Source organism: Triturus cristatus, chromosome 1_2 (assembly GCF_964204655.1).
Source record: "Triturus cristatus chromosome 1_2, aTriCri1.1, whole genome shotgun sequence".
Lineage (NCBI taxonomy): Eukaryota > Metazoa > Chordata > Amphibia > Caudata > Salamandridae > Triturus > Triturus cristatus.
The window spans coordinates 1,069,207,192-1,069,232,185 of NC_140580.1; positions in this window are offsets into that span (position 1 = coordinate 1,069,207,192).

Sequence of the window (24,994 nt, forward strand, 5' to 3'; positions counted from 1 at the left end):
TCAACTGTGGGGATCCCAGCGGCCCCCGGCGGTGTCGGCCAGGAAAGAACATATGGATTGGTGCATGTTCCGAGAAAAGGTGGTGTATGTGGCGAGGGGCAAGCCTGGGGCGTGGGTGAAAATATGGGGCCCCTGGAACGCCTACCGCGGGGGTATTTGCGAGCCACCACTGCTCCCTGCTGCCTCACCGGCTCCGTCCCCCTAGTTGACCCCCTCCCCCAGCCCCGGGCACAGAGTTCCCCCAGTCCTGGACTTGTTTCCCTTCCCCCTCTTCAGATTCCTGTGGATGGTCGGGGTCCCTTATTCGAGGAGCACGTGTGTTACCTTCGATTGCGGGTTGCCTTGCGGGTGTGTTTTTCTATGTTGTTGCGTGTGTATAAAATGAAGCCGTATTGTGGGCTTAGAGTCATGTGGCTTACGTCGTTGATGTCTCCTGATTTGCTTCTTTGTAACGCCAAGTGCCCTTTTGTAAGTTTGTCAGGTGCTCCTGACACTATAGCGGCCGGCCGGAAGGTTGTAGGCCCATACTTGTATATACTTGAGATTGAAATAAACGGTTTCAACAAAAAAAAAAAAAAAAAAAAAAAAAAATATCTCCGCCAGTGACAGGGAGGCACTTGGTGGTGTAGCAAGGTTCACCAGAGTGGTGGACATGAGATCAGGATGGACAAGGGTGGCACCGACAAACACAACACGCAAATACGAGGCATTAAATTTCGCTCAATACCAGAGGTTCATTGAGCCCAACTGCGCAAATTGCTTGACAGACTCAGCAGGGTCATGGTCCTCTACTATCCCAAAAGCTGGCAGTCTAGCAGAAAAATCAACAGACAAGTACCTTGAACAAATGTAATTTCCTAAAAAACCCAATGGACACACTATTTTCACACAGCATGGAGGCGAGAGACATACAAACTCTCATTCAATCGCACACCTCTCCTGCAACTGCTCAACAATCAAGTGTGCCCAAGACAGCCCACCGTCGCATAAATTAATAGAGCAAATGAAAAAGGTACCTTTCCAAAGGAAGGAATGGGTCATGAAAAGTATGGAGGCAGGAGAAAGCTGGTTAACCCTGACAACAGACAATCTCACTATGGGCGACGCAGCAGTGGAAGTAGGGTCTTGTCCGATGCAGGCAATTATGGAAAATTCCATGGAATCAGTCTCATTCAGCAGTTCTGCTATAAAAAGATCCAATGCCACGCCAGTCCAACCCAAGCATCTTGAAGAAGGGAAGGGTCTCCTAGTTACTGTTGAGCTGCACCATGCCCCAACACAGACAGCACCAGTTACGGAGCCCCTGAAGTCTCCACTTGCCATCGATGAAAATGAAGGGTGCTGCCCTGTAAAACGGGTCTGGCTTTTCAAGCAGACTCCCAATAAAAGAGCAGCAGCCCTCAGCCAGCAAAATAGCGGGACCCTCGACTTGAAAAATCATCAATCCCTTCATTAGAAGTCAATCCTCTACCTCAGCAAAAGAGCCTAGCTGGATTCGATCCAAATGGACTCCCAGTAGACCCTCATATTTCTCTTCTCCCAATTATGGACCAACCCAGGATTAACCTAGAAGACTTCCAAAACTCGACAACACAACAAAAAGAGGGGTCAAGGGACAATTGAGATGCTTTGCTACATCCGTTCCAATTAGTAGTCAATCCACTAACATACCAGTCAAGCCGGTTTGATCTACCTGTGGACCTTATCAACACCATGGCAATTTATATCACGTCACAAACTCCAAAATAGGTGCACTAAACCTGCTGATACAACATGCACAGTCTGAAGCAGACTGGTCTGCCTTAGCCTGCTCATGTGGTTGGTGACAGACAAACGTGTATGCATCCGTGCCACCTTAGCCTCAGTGCTAAGAGAAATGAAGCTCCAATTACATCTAAGACTCTCTGTAACACATGAATTGCCTGCTCAAAACACTATGGACAGTGCTTCTAACAGAAAGCAGCAAACGGAGGTATCAAACAATGTCTGCCATCACAGCAATGTAAGGGTTCAGTATCCCTTCCCCAGGACGGGTGCACATAGCTCTGGGCCAGTTACATCTCATCCCATTGGAAATACTTTACCATAAAAAAACAGTGCAAAAGGCTCACAAATGAAGCTTCAACCAAACAGCATGAGCAAATATACTTCATTGTTAGACCAGCCTCTAAATTTACTGCTTTAGTCAATGAATAATAAGTGGAGGGAAACGCTTTTGGCCTTTAAAGGAACCTGACAAACATATCAAACTCCACCAATGTAGACAACAGCAACATGAAGGCTCCTAAGGAACCTCCTGCACAAACCAAACCTTCACCTACATGACATCAACTGGTAAAGCAGGTATCGCCGCAGGCCCCCCGATCAAGCCTGCTGGAACATAGGCTACAGGCAAGAGAATACGCCCACTGGCATATGACGCTAAATCACTAGGCACACAACTACCGCAAGCAGCTAAACATCCCAAATTAAAGAAAGTAGGACCAACAATCAGAGCCAAATAAACAAAAGAGAAAGTCAGCAGAACAATCCATTGCCAACGGGCCCCCCTCTACTCCTAAGAGTACGATAGAGCTGACTGACATAAAAAGAACAGACCCTTTGGTAACTATAAAGTTCCAGCTCTATTTAGAGGCCAGTATGTCTTCAGGCAAGAAATCAGATCTGAGGGATTGCAACATTCCTGAGAGGCTATGCAAATTAACCTTCACCCCAAAAGACAAATCTCTTGGGTAGTTTGATATCATCAGCAGAGGCACAATGCTTCGTAAGGTCTAGGAAATCCCGACCTTGCGGCAAATTAAATCAACTGATATACAATCAGTCGCTTTCTGCCGTAGCCCGACAACTAGCTCAGAAGAATCTATCGTAATCACCTGGGCAAATCTACTGCTTGCTGAGCAGGTTTGGAAGGAGAAACTGACCTTTGGAAACTGGGGAAGTGAGATTTCATGCAATGAGGACGTAGCATATCTTAAATTTCTAATACTTAGCAGCTCTGACATAAGGTCCACGTCTATAACCTCACTGAGAGCAAAGAGCAAACAAGAAAATTTGGCCCCATCGAACAATCAGTCCAAGACAATGTCAGGCCTCAAAGGGGCAGGAAGCTACTCAGAGTGGCCATCAAGCCCCAACGTCAACAATTGTGGAAAAAACGGTGATGTAAATTGGACGCTAAGTCAAGCCCCAACTGACTGGGCATGGCTCCTGGGCACGCTGCAGCTGAACATAAACAGACACGAAAAATACTGACAAGAAAAACAACCATCCGACAAGCGGCTAATAGAATGCCTATCAATCTGCTCATGGAATGTCTAGGGTCTGCAAAGCTAAATTGAGGACATATGCTTTTTAGCCTATATAAATAGTTTTCATTTGGGAATTCTACAGGAAACTTGTACATTGGTCCCCCTGGGACCTAGCCATTTACGCAGCGGTCGACAAGCTATCAAAATGCTTCCAGGACAATGAACACCCTCTTGATAATAAAAATGTACATCTACCCTACGTCTGCCAAGAAAAAGTCAAGAATATATCTCCTACTGTCATTCATTACCGACCAAATGTCTACCAATCCGACGTCACTTACTTTCCTGACAGGCGACTTTAATATGAACCTGCTGCTGGAAGCTGTGCACGATCAAACAGTGGAAATTCAAAACCAGATCTGGAAAATTCCCCTGTTCCACCTATGGATGCAAATTAGAGACAATAGGGGTCTGGCTTTTACCAAAGAGCTGGAGCACCTGGGGTTGAGGTCTTTAAACATGTGAACCGAGTCCGATGTCCTGCACAGTCTACCTTTTACTCGGCAGTGGGCAACTTGATCTTAGACTACACCTCAGTGTCCCTCCCTCGATTTCAAATGTCAGCCTCTAAGAAATAGGAACCCAACAGGAAAGTGGCCATCAACCCCATAGGATCCTGCTAAATCTACATTGTAGGTTTCATGACCAAGCTCAACAGGACATAGGAAATATCTCCATTAGCAACTAGAGGAGGTTAATTTGGTCACCAAGTTCTATTGCTTGTGTTGAACTCAAAACAAGGAACCAATGGGAGAACGTACTCAACTCATCCGCTGACTTGCTGGAGTAATGTGCCCAGCTTTCGGCTCTCCTTCTGGCTGATCAAGGGCATCCCCTCAGAAAATAAAAACCTCTCCTAGTGGACTGTCCCAGGAGGCCTTCAGTCCAACTCACTACTGCAAAAAATAAACTAAATAGGCCAACTCATTACTACAAAAAGAAACTAAATCATGCTCTTAGGCCATTTCGAAACAGCACAAGCTCCACAATACGATGGTCTGACTTAACTTAAGTTAAGACCCATATACAAAAAAGCAACATGGCAGTCAGCTAAGTCAGAGACAGACCAGCACTAGCATAAACTTCTTGTACCTACTAGAAGAAACGATGCCAGAGAATTTTGGAGACAAGTGAACCATGCTATAGGACCTAGTGTCTCCCCCGCATCCTCTAACAGCTAGGAAGAAGCATGGAGGGCTTATCTCCAGGCAATGACGAGGGCAGCAAGACTGTAACAGTGAACCCTGAAAGAAAGCCATCAAATTTGATGGTCAAATGACCACATGAAGTCATCCTTCTGGACGCCGTATTAAAAGTAGTTTCTTCAGGGCGAGACAATAAAGTCCACAGCCCCAGTAGACTTCCACAGGCAATTTGCAAACAAAACCCACAGTACTGGGCTGAACACCTGTGTTACCTGTACAACTAGGTCCTTCTGTATCAGGCTATTCCTAATAGCTGGACGGAGTCGATCATAGCCCCGATTTACAAAGGTAGAAAGAAGTCAAATTACTTGCTTATCGCTCTGTTAGATGGAGGAATATTTACTGGTTCTGTTGAACCAAAAAGGGTTCGTTAACAACACAGGAACAATCACAAACATCTTAACGCTTACCTTACTTGATGAAGCTAGATGTCACTCCCAGAACCTACAGCTCTGTTTCATTGACTTTCGCTCTGCCTTTGACCTGGTACAGTGTAACATTCTTTGGTGTAAGCTTTGGAGCTGGGCAATCTCTCCAACATTCCTCAGAGCCATCTAACTACTGTACACCAATGCTTGGGCACAAGTTAGACTGGGCACTGGCACAATCTTTTTAAGAAAAATATACAAGTAACAGCCTGAAACAAGGATGTGTCCTTGCCCCGTTCCTATTCAATTTGTTTTTATCAGAGCTGACAACAATTTTTAATACAGTAAATTTGCATGCCCCAACACTGTCCAGTTTCAACACCTCACACATGTTGTATGCCGACGACGCAGCACTGATCAATCACACGAAGGTTGTCCTGCAAAGGCTAATAAATGCCACAGCAGTGTGCGCAGTAAAGAAGGGCTCGAAGTTAACCTCAACAAAACAAACTCACTGCTAGTCAGCACAAGAAGCCCACCACCAATGTTTTACCTGGAAGGCTCAACCTTGGAAACAGGGACAGAGTGCAAATATCCAAGAGTAATGTCTGACTCAAGAGGCTCATTCACTAAGCACCGTCTATCGATTCTAAGAACAAATAATACCCTAATGGCTGCTTTCTGCTCCTTAACGATTACTTTACAATGCTTGTACATCCAACCATTATTACAAGTCATAGCTGCAAAAAAATGTTCCTTCAAAAGTGTATGGAGCAGAAGCTCTCAGGGGAACAGTAGACTAAGCAATCGATAATGCAATTATTGGCACTTATTGGCGGGTGTTCAACCTTCCAGACATACTTCACTAGTCCAAATAAGATTAGAACTTGGGTTACAGAGGCAGAACTTATTCCGCCTTGGGGCCTATGTAAAAAACCTGGTATAAATTATAAAACGACCCGGGAGGCACACTGGGCATAGTTCTGTGGAGTGCTATATCTGATCCCGATACACGGCCAGGCACACTCATATATGAACCTGGCTCTAACAGCATTGCAGTCTAATCCACTGTGGGCCTCAACACTCAGACGGCTTTCAACAGAGCCATTAATTCAGCAGCCAATAAGCTGTCTTCCCTTACTGACAGAGCCATGCTGACAAATAGATGACCTGCATGGATAACTATAGGCACACATGGCCCCCTAAAGTCACCACCGTAATTAGGAGAATTGCTTGGGTTAAGGGCAAAGTTCAAGGTGCTGAGTTACCAACTGGGCACCTTTAACACCTCATGTAATGCCCCTGTCTGGTTGAGACAAACCACTGTGACTGCATGCCGGTTGTGCCAATACACAAAGGGGGACATCTGCCACATAGTCTGCACAAGTCCTGCTTTGAAGACAGAGTGGAAGGGACTTTTGGAATACCACTTTCTAAGGGATGGAATCGGCTCATGCCGACAGGCAGCAATAGTCTGTCTACAAGTAGAGGACCTTGAGCTCAGTGGGACATTTTGAAATGCATGTCATTGGCAGAAAGAAAGGCGGCTAAACAAGATTTGTAGTAACAGGACACAGTTTTTATTGCTAATGTCCTGATTGCTCTTTGCCACTCTTATCGCAACATTTTGTAACCTGCTAATGCACAAAGCACTCTTACTTACTGAATCTCTAAAATCACGGATATAACTTTCACTGTTGGATGCTCGCATTTTTCCCACTTTATCTCCGTACTGTAGCCAGCCAATGCACCCAGCACCTCCAGCGAGTGAGTCTTTAAGATCATGGATGCAAAGTGAGAAATGACGCCCCCTGATCGCACTTTGCCCACTTAAAACTTGTACTGGATCCTGCCAAATGCACCGAGTACCTTAACTTAGTGAGCCTTTAGGTCATGGCTACAATCTTTGATCAAACTTGTTTTTCACACTGTCCACTTTAGCCCAGCACTTAATATACTTGCTAATGCACTAAGAACTTACATTTGTGGACCCCTAAGATCACGGCCACATCGGTCTTCCCATCGATCTCATGTTTACATCTTGACTTAGTAACAGTAAGAAGAAGCTTCCGCGGATGGGGACAGGGCACTGAGACTGCGCAGTGCGGCGAGCACACTGATGGAGAGAGGCTTTAAGATCATGGCTATAACCTGCCCTGACTATGCTTAGGATTGCGCAGTGCCCATTTTAGCTCAGCATTGCATAAATGACACAAAGAAATATAGCACTTTAATTTGAGAACACAATCTGGCAGCTTCCTCTGCACTTCAAAAGGAATACCTGATAACAGAATCTCTCTGGCGATCGGATATAGCCGCATCAATATTTTCTGGTAGCACCACCCAGGGTGCTTCTGCTTCAAGCATTGCCATCCTTGCCACTCAGCCGAACCCCTCCCCCCCCCCTTAGTCAGAATTCCGCTACTGTGGTTTGCCTCTGAGATTTGCCTCTCACACACCTCAGGAATTCAAGGCAGGTGCCATATTGTCAGCACAGTGCTCTGTGTGCATTCATTGGTTATGCCTTACTGACAGTCAATGCTAACATCATAGAAAAGTGGACAAGACCCACGCTAAGCCAAGAGTGTATTAAGACTAGTCATGCTGATAGAAGACACAATAAATGTTGTGAATCCTTCATTTGTCTACTTTGCAGAAGAGTTAGGTTCACATGTCCACTCAATGGGCCTACCATTCTTGAGTACTTTTTCTATGGCAATGGAGTGCGCCGTATCTAGTCCTTCCCTGTGCCAGCGTACAAACAGCAGCAGTGCGCCAACGCAGACACCCTTGCATCATCTTGCAAGGGTGCCTGTGTTGCTAGGATGATGGTTTTTGTGCAGAAAGGGACACCTTCCTGCACAAAAACAATCATTGATGGCATTTTCCTCTTTCTGTGCGTGCTGCAAAATACAGTATGTGTACAAAAAGGAACAAACGATGAAAAATAAAAGTATTTTTCTTCGTTGCGTCACTTCTATACCTCCCCTGGGGAGGCGTAGGATTCTGACACATTCCCAGCTTTAAATAGCATTGTAAATCTGGGAAAGTGTCAGGTTCCATGGATGTTGCGTTTGAACACCCACAGCAACACCCATGGAACGCCCCTTTCACTCACAGTAATGCATGAAAGGGGCCCCTATTTATGTGGTGGCTTTACGTGGCGTTGTAAATATGGGCAGGAACAGTGTGTGTCAAAAAAGTGATGCACTGGATGTGCAATAGGCTTGTAAATGAGGCCCAACGTGTTTCGAGGGATGTACTGGGCTGAAGGATGGGTATTCTGACTAGATGTGCCTAACATATGAAGCTGTGGTAGATTTCTTATGCAAAGCCATGATTGAGAACAAGCCCACCTTGGGCACTGTCCAGACGTGATGTGATATGCTGTGGGCTACCAATCATCTCCCTTAAAAGAACCTCTTGTTGATAAGCAACATGCTCATGGTCGCCAAATGTCCCCCTGGTCTTATCCATTTTTTTTTAAGTATTGTTAGCGATGACTACATCAACCTCAAAGCATGGAGTCAGCACTGTTTAGGTTGAGCATTCGAGACCTCTTGTATATACTTTAGCATATACTTATATGTGTATGTACTTAGTGGGCTCTGGATATCAGCCCTAGGACTTGTCTGCTTTCGCTTAGGGACTTTTTTTCTGTTCAAGTGCCTCTATTCAACTGTCTTGATAGAAAATGACCAGTAGAGGTCAGTAAAATACCAGAATTGCTTTCTGCTTGCTCAACTTCCTCTATTTAACTGTCTTGATAGAAAACGACTGTTCGAGGTCAGTAAAGTACCAGAATTTCTTTCTGCTGAGGGACTTTCTTTTTTTAATTTTTCTGGCAACTGCCTCTATTTAACTTTCTTGATAGAAAACGACCAGCAGAGTCAGTAAAATACCAGAATCACTTTAGCACTCTCTAGATTCCAGTCCACAGAAATTGTCTTCCACGAGCACCCGTAGACAATAATATTTTTTTCCAATCTTGTATTTTCAGTGACATGACCACCGAAGGCCCTGATTTCATATTAAAAACAGAGCTTTGCACTATACCATTTCCCGCTGAAAGGCAATATTTCTCTCCATGTCTTCCCATACTGGCGGGTCACGCAGTTTGGTTCTTACTTTCCCTCCATGTTAAAGAACAGTAGATATTTCAGCACCCAGGCTAATGTGCTGCATAGCTAAATACATATAAGGTCCCAAAGGCAAGACCGATTGCATTGCAAATGCTTGTTTAGATAGGCATTTACACATATGCGCGTTCAGAAGCACGTTGCCCTGCTGACAACTGCGCACTTAAAAGAAGTACAATTAGGGCACTCATATCAGGTGGGAGGAGAAGAGAAACATAGAAGAGGAGAGAAGGGGAGATGAGAGGGGAGGGGAGAAGGGATGGCAAGGCAAGCACAAGAGCAACACAATTTCTTTTTTGAGTTTTATATAGCGTGAACTCGACCCAAAGGTATCAGAGCGCTTTATGTGAGCACCAGTTGCAGACGGACCCATTCATTTTGTTAGGCACGGGGAGATTAATTGATGTGCCCAGAATCACAGGATGTAGAGCGTCTTTGCCGAGACTCGACAAATGTCTGTGAGCCTCTGGAAATTCAGACAAATGTCCATTTTGATTATTAGCTATTAAACTTTCAAAGTCTTTTTTTTTTTTTTTTTTTTTTTTAAATATCCGTGACCACATTTGCTTTTATTTGATATTATTGGCTGCGACATTTTAATTGGATGCAGGACATGCTAATGAAGGAAGAGGAGTCGAGCCCTGAAGGATTAGGTGTATTCCTTTGAGACCATTTCTCCTCGGTGTCTGTAATCGCAGCAGCGCCTGCCGGCGGCGGGCCTGCGAGGGTTAAGTTGTGGCGCCCCTGTCACCCTGTGATTCTCATTGCTTTCTAATTACCTTTCTTTGCCTTCAGTGGGGAGCTGAGCAGTGATATATTTGCTGCCCTGTTGGCTGACAGGTCTACTTATGAAAAAGAGTAGGTTGGCTTCCTGCTCCCCAGAGGGCAAAGCTGATTCTGAGGAAACTTAAATCCCCCAAGAACAAAAATCCTGGGTCAGAAAAACAGTCTTTAAAGGGAAAGCAGAGGCATAGTGTTCAGTCAAACCTGGGCACGTTTTTCAACGAAGCACAAGGCAAGCAGGGTTTTAGATTCATGTCTGATATTAAATTACTGATTTTTTTAGCCTAGAAAGTCTGAGAGCTCTCTAGCTATGGAGGACATTGGGGCAGTCATTTAAATGCTGGTATGGAAAGTCTTGGAAACGCAGGAACAAATTGCACACCTGTTAATTACTGTATATGCTGTTTTTACCAGGAGGACAGTTTCCACACAATCCAAAGACTTACACCTCGGATTGGGGAATTACACATAAATTGCCCATTTCCATATTGCTCAAACCATTGTTTTGCTCAATGTGCCCGGTTTTCACAAGGGGGTCAGTTACCTTCTGCTGTTTGCAGCATGTTATGAACCTGGTCAGTGCAGCAGTGGTATGGGATATGAAGACTCTGCCTTTGAAAGTTCTCAGTCCACTCAAGAGGGCCATCAATACACAATGCCCCACAATCAATACCAAATTGCTTATGGGACCCTTTTTCGTTAGTGTCGTTCATATGAAGCATGCTACTAATATTTTGAGCATCTTCAATCAAAGAAAAACCATACATTAGGAATTTCTAGACAGTATCTTTCAGAAATAATAAAGAATATTAATGAAGCTACACAGCTAATAAAGATAATAGCAGCAAGTGGGATATGGGGACGATTAAGGTCAAATTAAACATCAAAAGTGGTCTGCTGTATTTAATTTGATGGAGACTATAACAATAGACATATCCAGAACAGGATAGTGCAAAAAACCCGATAAAATTAAAGGATTTTGTGGTTGTAATGCCTGTGATTCACAAAATTAGAGGCTTTGCACCTGCAAAACTCTAATGCTCTGATTATGATATCGGACGGTCGGATGACCAAACAGGCCGTCGGTGGTGGTACGACCACTGACATCCCTTCCGTCTGACCATCATATTATGATTCTGACAGTCGGACCCTAATCTTTGAGACATAAGACCACCGGCTCCACCAGGATCATAGGTCCTGATGGTGCAGCGGTCGGAGCAGCGTTCTACAATGGCGGCAGTGCCGAGGCAGGCACCGCCGTCAGGATTATGATATCCCTTTCTGACAGCCTTTGGTTGTCAGAAAGGGATATGGGGGGCCTCAAACAGGGCACTGGATGTTGGATTAGTAAAAGTTACTATTCCTACTCCAGTATGTGCAACAGTGAGGAAGGTGTTGGAGTAGTAAATCATACTATTCCTTAGGTTAGAGCGCCATCTAGAGCAAGTCATTGTAAGGTCTCGCAGTGCAATGACCGCGTTGTCTCCCCTTTACTTCAGCAGCTGTACAACGCATGTGTCATTATCAGGCATGCATTTACAACCAATATTTTTACCACGCACATGGCTTTACCACGTCAATTTGGTGGTAAGGGCATGGTTATTAAAAAGATATGCGGTGCAAAAATTTGGCATGTGTGCTAAATGTCTTTGCTTGATAATGGCATGCATAGAGTTGGGGTGCACTGATGCGCTTTTGCCTTGTCCACGCCCTTCACTCTGAAAGCTTCCAACTATTCAGTGCATTGGGGCCGACACAAAGTCAGACATTCATTTGAAGAGGAAAATGAAAAATCGATTTCCAAAACCAGGTGCTGTATTCATTATTTTTTGTTTATGTCATAGCTGGAGCAGGCATTGATTTGGTGGCACTGCCAGGGTTGGCCAGCTTTCTCTTGCAGGGGTGGGTAGATTGCTGAATCCTAAAATCCTTCCCCTAGGCCTGAGTCCTAAAACCAACTCCCCCACCCAGCCCTGAACCCTAAAAACAGCCCTTTTTCATCTTACAAACTTGGCACACTCTCTGGGCGGCTCTCCTCCCTCTATATAGATGTTTCTGATCACTATAGATTGCTGGTCGCTGCACACTGCCCCGGTCTCTGATCTCACTGCAGGCTGCATTTCTCTCTCAGTGGTCCTTGCAGGGTTCCTCTGTCTCTGCCCTGCACAGCCCTCTGCAGTGATTTTATGGCCCGCGGGTGTCAAGTAACTTGAATCAAAAGTTGCCCATATTTGTCTTCCCTAGCCCTAAAACTGAAACCAACCCTTGTCCTGGCCATGAGCCCTAAAACCGCCACCCCGCCACCACACCCTCTGCCCAGCCCTTAACCCTAAATTGAAGTGGGGCACCAGCCCCATGCATAGAATAACGTAGGTCCATCCTTGGGAGTTCCACACTGGGCAGACACTACGGTTGCATCTATTTTAAAATTAGCTCTTCGACCCTCCCTTGAAACGCTTCATCCTACCTAAGTCGATGTGCACTTTCCTCCTGGCGCACCTCAGCATAGACTGCAATGTGGTTATAATAACAATGACATGCCTTTACCACCCATTTGTGGTAGATGATTTGTGGTAACGGACATGCGTGGTAGAGGCACGTCCATTGTAAAGCATATGTGGTAATGGTCATGCGTGGTTATGACTGCGTTGTAATGGCTGTTTCCCCCTACACCATCACATGCCACTTTTGAGGCCTAAATTCTCACATCTCCAACCTAACAAGTCCTTATGCCAGGTCTTGCTAACTGTGCCACAAGTGAGAACAGTCACATAGCAATGTGAATTTCCCCTTTGCTCTGTTACCCTGTTAGCACTAAGAAGTCGTGCATTACTGTGCTTCGCAAATAAAAATAACATGAGATGAGTTAACATATTAAATCCCCAGTATTCCGATACCATGTCTATGCAAATGCGATTCTAGCCAGGTTGATTCGTTCCCGTGTTGGATAAGTGATGGTTTAGCATAGGAATTTTAAAAATAGTTTGGACCCATTAGAAAGAACATCACCTGGAAATAATTAAGTTTGCAATGACAGGGTTAAAACACATTTTCTACTTATAGCGGGAGTCCACATATATATGAATTCAGTACCAGCTGCATTAACCAAAATATATTTATTCCTGAAGTTCATATTAGCTCACGGGATAGCCCTGAAAGTAGATATCTTATGAATCTTCCCACACTTAGGGGCATATTAGCAATGCTTTGCAATAAATATCGCAAAGTGCGCTTAGCGTCAATTTATTTACCGCCGGCTATCGCTGGTTTTAATCGCGGAGAAAGCGCGTTATTAGCAACGTGTATCTCCAAGGCGATAAAAAATCCAGCGATAGTGGTAATATGACTGGTCATCGCTGGAAATCCAGCGATGTAATAACTGCAATAGTAAAATCCTTGGTAATAAGCCAAGGTGGCCTCAGCCTGACAATCCACCTCCCATTTAAAAGGGGGCTAAGTCAGGTTTCAATCAGGCGTTAGGAACCAGCGATAATCGCGGTTAGCGCGACTTTTTATCGCAACGCGGGCATTGATAATAGGGAGAAGTTGTGTTTGCCAGTTTTTACATTTAATTTTAGTGAGGAACGCCTACTTTGCATGTCATTAGCGATAAATATCGCTGACATGCAAAGCGGCAAAAAAACGGGCGCTATTGCCAGTGAACTGTCGCTCACAGCTGTTAGCGACAGCTTGCTAATAGGGCGATAAAAATACCGCTGCTTTAGCGGCAAAAAGTGCAGCTAAAGCGGCGATATTGCCCTTGATAATATGCCCCATAGTTCTAACAAGGTACCGCCATCCCCCTGCCCTTGTCACCTCGGAATGAACATCAACTAAGGCCGGCTGCTGAGTGCTTGGGTTACACCTAGCAGAGTCCCCTACCAGCCACGCCATATGATTTAATGTCCACAGGCTCAGGACAAGAGAGACCTAATTGTGGTCATTTGTTTTTTTTTTAATTATCTAACGACGGAGAATATTACACGCTGACATTGTTGATGTCGCTGATTGAGAATATTAACTTGAATGTTTTAAAAGAAAAGGCTTTACAAGCATTGCCAGTGTACCATTACTATATACCCAGAACTAATGGTGGTGATTTGGTTTATTATACGAATGGCATTGCAAGATGGAGGATGAATGCCACCCATAGAGGACAAAATCCTCCCTCACCTTTTGTTCATATTCACCATTGTTTTGCAGACCTTCAGGGAATACATATGGTTTCAATCCAGAGTGATCAACTGAACCACTGCAGGTAGGCAGATGCTCCTGCTATCCCAGTGAATAGATGACCCATGCAAATTGGCTGGAACTTCGAAACAGGAAGGATCACTGGACTGTGATTGACCGTGGGCATCTGCATGAGTGCCCAGCTTTTGGATGTGAATAAACCTGTGTTTCTGTAGTTCATACAGAGTGTGCTGCCTACTTCCTTGTTCCTTGGCTGAGCCTGTGATCCTGCTGAAAGCCTGTGTTTCTACTAGCTGCTCTGACCTTGCCCTGCACTGTGGCCCCAACTTGCCTCAGGAGATCTGTGTCGCTAATGAGGAATGTAACAACCACCAGGCACCACAATCCACGGTGACAACATGTTCCACAACTGCACCTAATGTATCCTCTGGCCAGGTGTGGCCAGAGGCTTTTTAATAGATGGGCAGAGACTGAATGTGGTCTTCTGGCTCACACTATAGCTCTGTGTGTGTGTTTGTGGCATTGATCCCGCATGGCGTTCTCAGGCCCAGTGCCTGAAGTGGCAGGCCCCTTTACACTGGCGACGAGGGTGGGATGTCCATCCCCACCTGCAACGAGGGCTACACTGCTGTCACTACAACGACCCCATGGCACTGCACTGCCGACTCCCACTAGCTGCCATCTACCTGTTCAGCGGTGGAGTCCGCGAGGCCTGCATTGACTCCAGTCTTGTCAACTTATGTCAGCAGTGTGCAGAACAAGCTTAGCAGAGACAACATTGTCCAGCGCCCACTGTGACATGCTGACGACAAAGTACCTGTCTGATTTAAGAGGTCAGAACTTCACCCCTGACCATCATCAACACTCAGTGCTGCTTCTGCCCTGCAGCTGGTCATTCAAGCCTCCGCTCCTAGCCTCCTCGCTCTTCCGCTTCCATCACATGGTGCATAACAGAGCACGAGTCACGGCCAATTGCGTCGCAGCTGCCCAGGCCAGCTCAGCTGCACAGAGTGCTCGGTTGCCCTCCTCCTTTCTCGCTTCCGCGTGCCTCGGACGCCCTGTTGAGAGGATCCGTCCCCTCCCTCTGCATCGTTACACTTGACTGCTGCTACACCTATAAGAGGAACAAGCAGCAACCTGACATTGTGAAACACCAGCACTCGGAAAACAAAAACAAAAAGAGAAAAAGAGAAAGAACCAATTACAATAAGAAATGCTACACATGATAAAGGGATCATAAAGAATAAAAACACAAAACAAAGTGAAAGAGAGTGAAGGTACATGCCAGGAGATTATACCATGTCGCATCCAGTTGATGTTATTGCAGCACCTCAGTCAAGGGGGACACAAGACCTGCCTGTCCGATCACATGCCATAGCCACCCTTCTATGAGCTAGTGGGCCCAGCTACAGCCTCATCATACTGGAAGACATTGTGTGGAAGGTTAGAAAACTACTTTCTAGCTACCCATGAGTCCAATGGGGCCATAAAAACGTCTCTCCTACTCCATTATGCAGGCAAAGAAACCTACAATTTATTTGAACACCTCCCTAACACAGGTGCTGCAACGGACTATAAGGCTGCAGTAAAAGCTCTCAATGCACAGTTTGACCCACAATTAAACTCAGATTTTAAACACTTCAAATTCCACTAAGCTCGCCAGAGGAAGGTGATTGTGTGAACTAGCCATTACTTGTACATCTAACAACCAACCCAAAGAGATGCAGGCCCAAATCATCCAGGGCTGCAGGAGCAAAGTACTAAGAGGGCTTATCCTGAGGCAACCGAACATCAATCTGGATGATAATCTGGTTCTGGCCAGGTCTCATTACCTGTCTGCGGCAAGAGCTACTGAAATGTATATTACTATCTTGCAACAGCCAGAATGCACACCCACGGTGAAAGAGGAAGGTGATGACGCACACTGGCAGCAAGGCAAGAAAACAAAGACGTCAATGCCACTTCAGCCGGAATCAAGCTGTGGACACAGCGGCCGCAGGGAGCATCCACTGGACACATACCCCACCCAAGGTCGCATATGCTCTAAATGTGGTAAACTAAACCATTTTGCCTCCGTCTGTAGAAGTGACCTTAAAAGACGAGACATACGAGGGGGCAAGACCCAAGCCAAGTCAGACCGACATCTGTCCACAGTTGGCATAGGCGGAGTTTGTGGAGTTCTGCTGTACCGAACTCTGCGAAATGACCAAAATACTCCGCTGCGGTACGCAGAGTTCTGCAAGTGGCGGAGTGCATTAGTTCACGCCATTCGTGCTGATTTTTAGTGCTGGTCATTTGTCCAACACAGGAAAATCAGCATGAATGGCCCCATGCACAGCGCAAGAGGTTGCCGCTTCTTTCTGCTGTAGATGTTCTACTCAAGCTGCCGCTTCGTCAACGCGAACGGAAGGTTTCTCAATGCGAGCAGTAGCGCCCATCCGTAACTGCCCGCGTTGAGAAGGTGGTCTGAAGTAAGATTTTCTTTGCTCGCGCTCGGCATCTTGACATTGGTGAGCACGTGCGAGTAAAAAACTCCGCTCAGAGGAGCAGAATTTTTTCTGTGGGAAAAACTCTGCAAACTCCACAGGCTGAAAGGAACTTCACACCCAGGCCTAGTCCACAGATGTCTATACATCCTTAGAGGCCACCAAGGTACCTCCACACCAGCTGGAGAACGCCTCACTGAATGGCGAAGAAGAAATATTTCTTATATCCTTCACAAATGAACTAAAACGACATCGACAGCCCCATCCGACCTGCCTGGTTGATGTCGCATGGTCCAGCGTCAAGGCCTTCATTGCCACAGGCACTTTGGTAAATGTAATGGGAATACAACAATATCAGCTTGTGTGACCAAGGCCGCCGTTAGCCTGTACAAATGCCAAAATATTCACATATGGAAGCCAATCGCCGCTGAGAGGAAAAACAACAGTTCAAATAAGTCATGGCAACTGTCGATGTTGTTGACAAAGAGGCCGACACTCTTATCGGCAGCCACACTGTAGAAGACCTCTGATTAGTATTTTTCGCAAGGAACGTGAAAGCATTCCAAGCTTACAAACTCATAAGTCATTTCCCCGAATTGTTCCAAGGCGATGCCTGAAGGTCCCGCCAGTGAACCTACACATCGACAAAACTGTGCAGCGGTCACTCTTCGCCACAGGCATGTGACTTTCCATCTGAGACTATTGGTGGAGCTGGAGCTAGGCAAACTGGAAAACTAAGGGTGATTGAGAAAATATCTGGTGTCCCCGATAGTCATCGTTGAAAAACCAAAGCAGCCCAGCAAGATACAGCTCTGCATTGATATGCAACATCCCAACCGAGCCATAAAGCGGGAGCGACATGTCACTCCGACAGTGGATGACATCATTGTTGACCTGAATGGGTCAAGGTGGTTCTCTAAGCTGGATCTCAACACAGGATTCCCCCGGCTGCTGCTAGTGGAGGAGAGTCACTACATCACCACCTTCTCAATGCATTTGGGGTTACGCTGATATAAGAGGCAGAATTTATCGATCTCATCCACAGCAGATGTCTTCCAAAACTCCATCAGAATGACACTGTCAGGCCTTCAAGGGGTAATGAATGTGAGTGATTACATCTGGATCCACTCTGGAACCACCGAGGAGCACCATAAACAACTCTGAGCAGCGCTGAAGAGACTGTCAGAGCATGGTGTCCCCCTCCAATGGGAGAAGTACTCCCTATTTCAAAATTCTATTGAGTTCTTTGGCTATGTCTTCAACCAAGACGGAGTACAGATTGAACCACACAAGTTGCATGCCTTCAAACAAGCCCAGCACCAACAACAGTATCTGAAGTTCGAAGCGTCATGGCATGGCTTCCTATTGTGGCCCGTTCATCCCCAACCAAGCGACTATTACTGAGCCTCTACGTGCCCCGACGAAAGAGCATGTTTCCTGGCAGTGGGGCCAGAAGGAGGAGGAGGAGGCATTCCAAAAGATGAAAGAAGCCTTACTGAGCAAAACGACAATGGTCTATTTCAATCCCAAGAGACAGACTGAACTCCTGGTTGATGCCAGCCCTATAGGCCTGGGAGCCGTCTGAAATAACTCAGCAGACTCCGTCACTGTAAGTACAGCTCACTTTATTCAACCTGCTGGTACCGATATCCATAGCCCAGAATGACAGTTACCGCTGGGCGCCTGCAATAGAATCTTACCAACATTCTAAACGGTCAAGATGGGAAAGGACAATGGGGTAGGGGAGGACGGGAAAGACCAATGGGGAAGATTATACATTACAACACATCTCCTTCCTATAAGACATTTGAAGTACAATTAAATATGGTGTGGAAACAACGATATAGTCAAACAGAGGACACTCTGTCATCATGGCTACATACATTTCTATATAACACAAGTTGTCAGGACAGAAAGGAAAACCCAAAATATATGGAAGGTGAAACCATTATGTCATACTGTAGTCTCTGTGCCATATAGGCTTCTTGCATTGGTTTCTTAAATCCCTCCCTCCGGAACTGGAAGGAGATTGTTCCATGGCTCTTTGAGCTTGCTCTCGAAAAGGGTCACACAAATTGATGCTGTTATCTCTGACAATTCTGTCCTGACTCCAAATTTGCCCATCCTCAAGACAAACCACATTTTTGAACACTTTAGTAATTCTTTTCCTTTCAGAATACTTGGAGCTACCTGAAAGTGTGTGTCTGGGAAGTTTCACCCTTACCCATTCCCCCACTTCCCAGCTAGTCTTCTTCTCTGATACTTTTGAGTTGTACCTATCAATGTAACGCCCTTGATGGCGCTGTACTCTTTCCATTATCTCATCCCTATTGACTGCCCCTAAGTCATTTCCCACCAGCCATAAAGGACTTAATCTGGTGCCAGGTTCCCTTCCTTTAAGGGCCTTAAAAGGTGTAACCTTAGTTATGGAATGGGGTGTTATCAAATATGACCAAATCATATTGTCTAATTCAGTCTTTATGTCAACTCCTTTTATAGTGTTTAATTGAATGCAATCCTTGATCATTCTGTTCACCCGTTCCACAAGGCCGTTAGCCCTAGGACAATACAGTGCAGAATATTGATGTTTCACAGAAAAGGTGTGCAAAAACTCTTTCATCAACACAGACGTGAATTGAACACCATTGTCCGTAATCAAAACTTTAGGTATTCCTTCCTTTCTAAATACCTCTTGGAGGAACTTGATGACAATACCGGTAACTACACTCTCGACAATTTTGATCTCAACCCATTTTGAGTGGTAATCTACTAACGTTAGGATAAATTTACCATTTAATCCCTTGACATCAATGGGCCCAATAATATCCAAAGCCAATTTATTCCACGGTGCATCAGGAACTTCCACAGCTGAAATCTTCCCCTGTTGTATATGTTTACTTTTATCACTATAAGCACAACTCACACATTGTCTTATATTCCTCTCCACCATGGAATCCATGCCTGGCCACCAGTAGTGTAATCTGATCTTGTTTTTTGTGAGACTACACCCTAAGTGTCCTTCATGGGCTAACAATACAATTTTCTCACGTAAGTTTTCTGGAGGTACAAGTTTACTCCCTCTATACACATTATCATCCTGTATAAAGAGCTCATCTCTCACATCCCAATATCCTCTTATACTGTTATCTACTCCTGAGCATCCACTGGGCCACCCTTTAGTTACAAATTCCTTCACACTCCTAAGAGCAGGATCACCGCCAACACTCACCTTCCACTCATCTTCCTGAATGCCGTCCATTACACTTGCCACCACAAATTCATCCACCCCATAAAAATCTTCTCCAGTGGCTTGTAGAGGTAATCTAGACAAGAAATCCGCTGCATGATTGCTGGGTCCTGGAATGTAAACAATTCTAAAGTTATACCCTTCCAACCCTAGGAACCATCTTGAAATTCTAGGTGTGGTCCTTTCAATATTTTTGACAGAAAAAGCATTCACCAAAGGCTTGTGGTCCGTTTTTATAACAAATGGGATACCCCATAAGAACACCCTGAAATGTTTAGCGGCCCAAAAGCATGCCAATGCCTCCCTTTCTACTACGGAGTAACGTGCCTCCGCCTCAGACAGTGACCTGGAAGCAAAAGCCACAATTCTTTCTACCCCATTAACCAACTGGCTCAAAGTTGCCCCTAACCCCTTGGTACTAGCATCAGTAGTGAGTATGGTGGATTTGCATGTATCAAAATGTCCTAAGAAAGGTGCGTTACTGATACCTTCTTTAAGGTCATGGAATGCTTTCTCGCAGTCCTTGTCCCATGCAAATTTGACATCTTTCTTTAACAATAGTCTTAAAGGATGCGTAATGCCCGCAAAATTTTTTACAAACTTGGAATAATATTCCGACAACCCTAGAAAGGATTTTACTTCATCTTTAGTAGTAGGTGTAGGTGCTGACTTGATCGCATTTATCAGGTTGATTTTGGGTTTTATTCCCTCACGCGATATTACATGTCCTAAATAGGTCACAGATCTTACACCAATCTGACATTTCTCTTTCCTCAAAGTCAGGCCCGCTCCCTTTAGCCTGCTTAACACTTTCCTGAAATTCTCATTGTGTTCTTTTTCGTCTTTCCCAAAAATTAATAAGTCATCTTGGAAGCACAACACAGAGTCTATACCATTGAGAATGCCTTGCATCGCTCTCTGGAAAACTGCAGCCGCAGAAGCCAGACCAAACGGCATCCTTCGAAACCTGAACGCCCCAAGAGGCGTTATAAACTATGTTAAAGGTTTACTATCAGGGTGTAACTCAATCTGATGGTATGCTGATGACAAATCAATTACAGAAAAGAACTCAGCCTCACCTATTTGACTTAACATCTCATTGATGTTGGGTAGAGGATGTCTATCAATCCATATATTGTTATTCAACTCCCTCAAATCAATGCATAATCTTATAGCTTTGTTGTCAGCCTTGGAAGTAATAACAATGGGAGCAACCCACTCCGCACTTTCAATGGGTTCAATGACATTCTGTTTGACTAACTTCTCTAATTCTTGTTTGAGGGGTTCCTTAAGTAAAATAGGCACATTTCTACATTTATATGCTACAGGTTTAGCATTGTCCTTTAAAATTATTTTGTGTTGGTACTCCTTCAAACATCCTAATTTCTCTGTAAACACCTCAGGGAATTCTTTAATTAATTCCGTGCCACAAACGGATCTATCCACCAGAAGAACAGGAATTTCTGCACTGGGATCAAGTTTGATACCAAGATCTTTTTGGTGTGCCCACCCTAAAAGGTTCGAACCCTTCTTGGCTACATACACCTTTCCTACTGTGCTGCGTCCCTTAAACATGATCCTCATAACAGCCATACCTACTAGTGGTATAGGATCCTTGTTGTATCCCACAGGAACCACGTCTGGTTCAATGAGCGACACAACTTTCTCATCAAATTTAGATAGAAATGTTTCGCTATTAATGAATGTAAAAGGGGAGCATGAATCAGCATAGACTTCTACTTTCCTCCCTTCTAATTCTATTTCACATTTGGGTAAGTCTACATTATTCACACTCATATTCCTTTCAACTTTGACCTGTAATACAAATCTACTGTTACTCTCATCTTGCTGATCAATGGTATTTACATTTTTCTCCGTCATGTCTTTACACATACGCGCAAAATGTCCCTTGCGGTTACATTTTCTGCACAATGCCGATCTTGCCCAACATCCCAAGCTATTTGCTAAATGACTAGTGCTGCCGCACCTAAAACATTTCAACTTGTTATCCATTGTCAATGTTTTCTTCTGGTGCTCATTAAAATTTTCATACTTCTTTTTACTGTTTACAGCACACACCTGTTTCAGTTCCTCGCTTATTCTATTCACATCCTTGTCACTAGAGACAGACATTTCTTTTATACAAACAGCCGTGTGCTCAATGCTCTTGGCAATTTCTATGGCCTTCCTTAAATCCGGATTCCCAACTAACAATTTTTCCTGTATTTTCTTATTGTTAGTGCATCTCACTAACTGATCTCTTATGAGCGAATCCGTCAACTCATTAAACTCACACGTATTGGCCAACCCTCTCAGGATGGCAATATAATTGCTCACACTTTCGTTTTTTCCTTGGACTCTCCCATAGAACTTGTGTCTTTCCAGAACCACATTAATCTCATCCGCAAACTGTAATTCCAACTTTCTCAAGGTGACATTATACACATCTCTTTCCTCCATTTCCTCGTCATCTTCCTCAATATCTGGCAGACTATCAAAAACTTTTCTTCCCTCCGCTCCCAGATTATGAAGCAAAATATGCTGTCTACGTAGTGCTGAAAACCCACTTGCGCCAATAGCTATTAGATAAGTCTCAAAACCTTTTATCCAGTTTTTCCATGTCATACTGGGTTCCCCGGCTTCTGACAGGAATGGAGGCGGTTGGCTCATACTTGCTGCTGCCATGTTGCTCACTACACTACCTTATTTGCTTAATAGAATAGAATAACAGTAGTCTCTAATTATCACTCTTTCTACTTGAAGAACTGTGAGTTTTCCAGCTTTTTACTGTTCCTGTCACTACGTAGCTTCCTTAAGCTCTTAAAATTTCACGTCACTTCACCTCATGAGCAAAGTACATTTTGAAAAAATTCACCGCTACTCATTCAGAGGATAGTACTGCCCCCTAGTATAATTTACCAGAGTTATCAATGCGGCACAAAACTGCGAACTCGCTGTTTTTTTTTTTTTTTCCCTTACTTACGAAGATCGCTGCGTCCACCACAACATTAAACGAGACACGTAACCACCCGGAACTGATAGCAGATCAAAAAAACTGCTGGAACAACTTCCTCACAGCCAGTTATGACCCGGATGACTTCTTCAACCTCACAGCTGCACAGACATGAATCTCGTTCTCGTCACGCTGTGGCGACGCCCCTCACCGCGCTGCTTCCTCAGGTTACTCACAACCCAGATGTATTCAACACGCTCCTCCCCTGGGTTGTGCTAGCTGGTTCACAGAAGAAACGGCGCCCTTAACACTTCACTGCCGCCGAAGATTCTGAAGACTTCGCGTCAACTGCACTCCTTGTGCCGATAATCCCAACTGAAACAATGAAGATCCGTAGTGCCTCTGGGCCACACACGAAGGGGATATCGATGGTTGCCCTTCACGCAACACTCGTCGCCAGTGAAATAACTCAGCAGACTCCGTCACTGTAAGTACAGCTCACTTTATTCAACCTGCTGGTACCGATATCCATAGCCCAGAATGACAGTTACCGCTGGGCGCCTGCAATAGAATCTTACCAACATTCTAAACGGTCAAGATGGGAAAGGACAATGGGGTAGGGGAGGACGGGAAAGACCAATGGGGAAGATTATACATTACAACACCTTCCTCACACAGGAAGTGGAGCCACGAAAATGGGCACCCCTTGGGTTCGCTAGCAAAGTCCTCACACCAACCGAGACCCTATATTCCCAAATAGGAAGAGAAGCATTGGCCATCAAATGAGCGTGTGGCCACTTCCATCTATACCTCAGTGGTAGGACAGTCCGAGTGATCACGGATTATAAGCTGCTTGTCCCTCTATTTCGTGGCACAGCTCCTCCTCTTCCTACACGAATCGGACGCTAAGCCATTCAACTGCAACACTACCACATGCTAATAGCTTTTCGACCTGGAGCCAATAATCAATTCGATTTCCTCTCCTGAGTACCGACACCCGCTGGCTCATGTCAAAGACAACCACAACAGCTCAGAAGCCATTGAGAAGTACATCATCATTTTGGCACAAGTTGTATACTTCAAGCACTCACCTCCAGGAGATCAGCAATGCCACGAAGTAGAACCCAGTCCTAATAAAGGTGATGGATGCTGTCCATCAAGGGTCATGGCAGAATTTCTTAAAAGAGCCAAAGACTGGCTTGACCCCAAAAGGAACACCTTATCAAAATGTGGAGAGTGCATGACATGCTGAGATCACCCATAAGGATTAGTGTTGCGAGGGGCCCTCATAGTCATACCGCAAAACCTGCAAGACAGGGTAAGAGCCTTAGTTCATAGAGGACACCCAGGGTTAGTCCGAATGAAGTCCAGAATCAGAGAGAAGGTCTAGTTTTCTGGACTAGAGGCAGCCGTTGATGACGCTGTGAAATGCTGTCCCTTGTTCCATCTCATGAGTCTCCAAGAACCAACAGCACCCATCATTACTGAGGAACCGAGTCATACCCCATGGTCCCAGGTGAGCCTAGACTTTGAATGTTTCCCAGATAGACAAATTAGTGTCGTAATGGTCAACAGCTGCTCCAAGATTCCCACTGGTGGTAGAATACACAGCCTTCGCAAATATAGCCCTGATGCCGGAAAGAACTTTTGTGCTGTTTGGCCTCCGACATGAAAAGAAGACAGACAATGGCCTACCTTTCCAGGGACCGGAGTTTAAAGAACTTCTGGACATCCTGGGGATCAAACACTGCAGAATTACCCCTCAATGGCCACAAGCCAATGGCAAAGTTTAGCGCTTCATGCGTACTCGGAACAAAGCCCTCAGAATCACTGTTGCTGAAGGCGCCAACGCAGAACTGAGCATGCACCAATTTCTAAGAGAGTATCGAGGGACATCTCACTGCACCATGCAATGGTCCTCATGGTCCTTAATGCTCAATAGACACCAGCGTGACTCCATCCCAGTCTCCCCGGCATGGACTCCACCTCCACATGATCCAGCATGTACCCAGGTCAGGCGCACTCAAACCAACATACTTGCCAGCGAGAGGTGGCATGCAAAATCTGAGTAATATCCCCCAGAGACAAAGTATTGATAAAGGACAGAAGACTGGGGTGGAAGTTTGGAACCCCATTTGAGCCCCGAACCTGGACAGTCATCGGGTCAGATGATCACCCCCGAAAAGGACAAGAAACAGTCACCAGAAATGGGTCATGGTTTTGGAGATTCAACTCTCCAACACAGCCTGTCTCAGAAGCAGAGGAACAATAGAACAAGTGGGAGAGCTCATATTGGCCGCCAGCCTCC